A 3934-nucleotide genomic window follows, 5' to 3' on the forward strand; every position below is an offset into this window, starting at 1 on the left:
TCAGCATTGACTGGTGGACATGGAGAAAAGTGGGTTGACATGGTTTAATGTGACACACTTTCTTCCAGTATCGGTTTCCTTTGCGCCTTTCAGCATTTGGTCTCATGACAGCAAGAACAACCAGCCAGACGTCGCATCCTGACGCGCGGGTTTATATGCGTGAGCAGGGGCGTCCCGAGGCTGGGTGACACCCGGAGCGGTAACCCAGTGTCACCACGCCGAGACGTCACTGCACATGCGCGTGACGTCACCACGCACGTGCGCGATTACGTCATCGCGCACGTACAGCAGTATTCTGATATCTGCCGGCGGCCATCTTGGTGAGAAAGGAGGGGACAGTCTCCCGGCGGGATAAGGTATGCCGCCGGGTCCCCTCCTCTCCTGATACTGTCGGGCGTTCGGTCCATGACCGAGCGCCCGACTTTTCAGAGGGGGGTGACACCAAAATGACTGTGAGTCATTTTGGTGTCACCCCTCCAATGGTGTCACCCGGGTGCGGGCCGCACCCCCCGCTCCCCCTCTGTGACGCCACTGTGCAAGAGGCGATTGGCTGAAGATGAAATTTTTCATCTCTGAACATTTATTTCTTCAGACTACCTGACGCAGAACCTGATTTAATTAAAAAAAAACAACTCAAACGTTCTCCAAGCAGCCGCTGTGATTTGTGTTCCGTGTTTTTCAGGTTGTAAAGATTCACAAATGTCCGATGGGACGTTTCAGTTGATTGACTCACATTTGCTGAAGTTTTTCGTGACCCCTTTGAAGAATACATTGCGCACTCAAAGATTCCTAGACTGGAAAGTAATAACGTTTCCTGGGCTGCCAATGACGCATGGCTAGATTGATAGACGTATCGGAATGGAGCTTCGAACGAGGTGCTGTAGGCTCGTTGTACTGATAACAGAATCCATTTGAGGCACGAGAGCAAAACATTTCATGAAATATTTACATCTCGAACCCTTGAATGGCTCCAAATATTCTTGATAAACAACCAAGGATTAGTTGAATCCATCTGATTCTGACTGTCTCGCTGCTCACTGGGATTAGAGAATCGCACTCATTTGTTTTCTTTCTTGGCCTTTGAACAATGTCTGTATTACAACTGATTGTCTGTACCAACATGACCTTAAAACAAAATGAAACGTTTAGGTTCCTTCTCAGCCAGTCGAAGAAATATAACGTCTCGAGCAGCTGAACGACAACTAATAACCTACATTGTAGGGGGGGGGGACCCACTTCTAAATTCGTCTAGACGATTGGGGTGAACAGAGAATGCATTTTAGGGGGCACCATATGACATGTAAGAAAGAAAATGGTGTTACAAAAAATAGGGACAACATATGGTATTAGAAAATATAGGCAGAAACAACAGAATGTTCCAGAATTTAGCATGGTAACCAGGGCTGGATTTCCCACAAGGCCAACCAAGACCTGGCCTTGTGCAGCAGGGAGTAGAGGGGCAGCAGAGGTGTGGAATTCCTATCTCCCGACACCCGGGACATGCAGTTCTGTATCTATATGATGCAGGAGCACATGCAATGCCGCATGTAATTCGGCACCGCCTGTTACATAGTTAGGTACAATGCAATAGCACCCCAATGCATCTAACCATCTCAAGTGCTTTGTATCATACCACATCCCCTGGTAGCCTATTACCATGTAATGTAGTGTAATGCGATTAAAAAAAAAAAAGTGCATGCACTTCTTTCAGTGTGATTTAGCTGCAGTAGGCAAATACATGGTCTGCCTACTGCAGCACCTCTGTGATGTGGCAATGCAAAGGTGTGAACAAGGGGCAACTTGGTAGCATATGACACCCACTGATTGACTTTCACCTGTTGCCTGCAATAGTCTTTACAGGGCCAGTTCACACCAGGCTGCTGTGGTAACAGGCAGTAAAATGCAAGCACGTTACTGAAATGTGGGGTACACCTCCATACATGTATTGGAGTGCCCTTCATTTTGCATGGCACCCCAATGTACCCGGCATTTCTTTCCCTGTGCTGAGTTACTTTGCAGCTCATTTATTTTAAATGGGCTGCCTAACACAGTGCCCTGAGACACGCCTCAACACATGAGCATGTGCAATGGGGTGTAGAGAATTGGGGGGTGAATGGACCCTAACAGTGATTCAAACATCCACCCAAAAGCCATGACACAAGTGCAACAAGTCAATGGAGTTATCAGGTAAACCACTGCGCTGTCGGGGCTGGATAGAATGCGGTGAACTTTTACTGAGCTGTCAGGGACTGAGCACTCATCCATAACCCGGTTTGTGTAAACTGCCTTGTTCTACGCAGCTCGCGTCCCGTCCTCTCTTCAAGTAATTCGCTAAATATTTATCGTTGCTCAATTGTGGTGATTTTAGTGCCACAAATGACATCTCGCAATGCGCGCTCGCTGCCAAATATGAAATTATACCCTAAAAATAAGCCGGCGTTTGTGCGGAGAGGAGGGAAGAGGCACAATCGCCTCCATTGTGTCCCACCAGCCTGGAGAACCTGAGGCTTCCATCTGAATCCCGCATTAAGTAAAGGTTTCCTGTGCACACGTGTTCTGCTCCTCCGAGGAATTAACAGCCTTCATCATAATTGATAACACGGCTCCTACCGCTTGGATTCCGGGGGAATATTGACGTTAGCACACGTCGGCCCAGGACAATGCCAGAGGGATGGTTTAAAGAAACATTGCAGTGTCTGCGCAAGAGTCAGGAATCATTTACTTCATGTCAGTTTTATACAGTTCTATAGGGCGAGGAGCCGGAAAGAGACAAGTTCAAGTTTAAAGTGTATCTGAATCCAGGCACTTAAACTAAATGTGTTGTTGCACATGTGCCTGTAATGTTGAAAGTTTCATGTCCTGCTTTCAATTAAAACTGAAGTTTTATCTAATTATATTTTGCCTTTTCCTGTACCTCCCAAATAAAACCCATTCCATTTTAATTACATATCTTATTGTAGACCCAGTGACGTCTCTGAGCTTCTTTGCACAATGCAGGCAGATCATGGCTGATGGGAGGAGCCGGCAGGGTGCTGTGCATAGCTTCCTGAACACATCACAGCACACGGTCTCAGTACTCCTCTCAAGAGCCCTCAGCCCTGATGTAAGCAGTGGGCTGGCTCCTGGGAGGGGTTATGCAAATATAAAAATACCTTCATGAATACCTTCATGGGTGGGTGTTAGTTTGGAGGAGGGGACATTCCTAGGCAGGTTGTATTTGCATGCAGACCACCCTAGGTAACACCCACATTTGTTGCTGAGCCTCCATGAGGAGAAGGAGCAGAGAGGATGGTTTGGGTGACATTGTGAGACGTGGGTGGTGATGTAGCTCGGAGTTGTGGAAGGATTCGTTTTTTGAATTTTATTCATTGGGCGAGCGGAAGCCAGTGGAGGGATTGGCAGAGAGGGGCAGGGGATGGAAGCCAGTGGAGGGATTGGGAGAGAGGGGCAGAGGATGGAAGCCAGTGGAGGGATTGGGAGAGAGGGGCAGGGTATGGAAATCAGTGGAGGGATTGGCAAAGAGGGGCAGGGGATGGATACCAGTGGAGGTATGGGCAGAGAGGGGCAGGGGATGGAAACCAGTGGAGGTATGGGCAGTGAGGGGCAGGGGATGGAAACCAGTGGAGTGATTGGCAGGGAGGGGCAGGGGATGGAAACCAGTGGAGGTATGGGCAGAGAGGGGCAGGGGATGGAAACCAGTGGAGGTATGGGCAGAGAGGGGCAAGGGGTGGAAGCCAGTGGAGTGATTGGCAGGGAGGGGCAAGGGATGGAAGGCAGTGGAGGAATTGGCAGAGAGGGGCAGGGGATGGAAACCAGTAGACGGATTGGCAGAGTGGGGTGTCGGAAACTGAACGGTTGGGAAGGTGGATAAGCCTTGCAGCAGCTTCATGAAATACTAAAGGGGGGGGGGGGGGGGGAGAGGGGTGGCACACAA

The sequence above is a fragment of the Nanorana parkeri genome, unplaced genomic scaffold (genome assembly GCF_000935625.1).
Source record: "Nanorana parkeri isolate BGI_ZX_2015 unplaced genomic scaffold, ASM93562v1 scaffold47, whole genome shotgun sequence".
Classification (NCBI taxonomy): Eukaryota; Metazoa; Chordata; class Amphibia; order Anura; family Dicroglossidae; genus Nanorana; species Nanorana parkeri.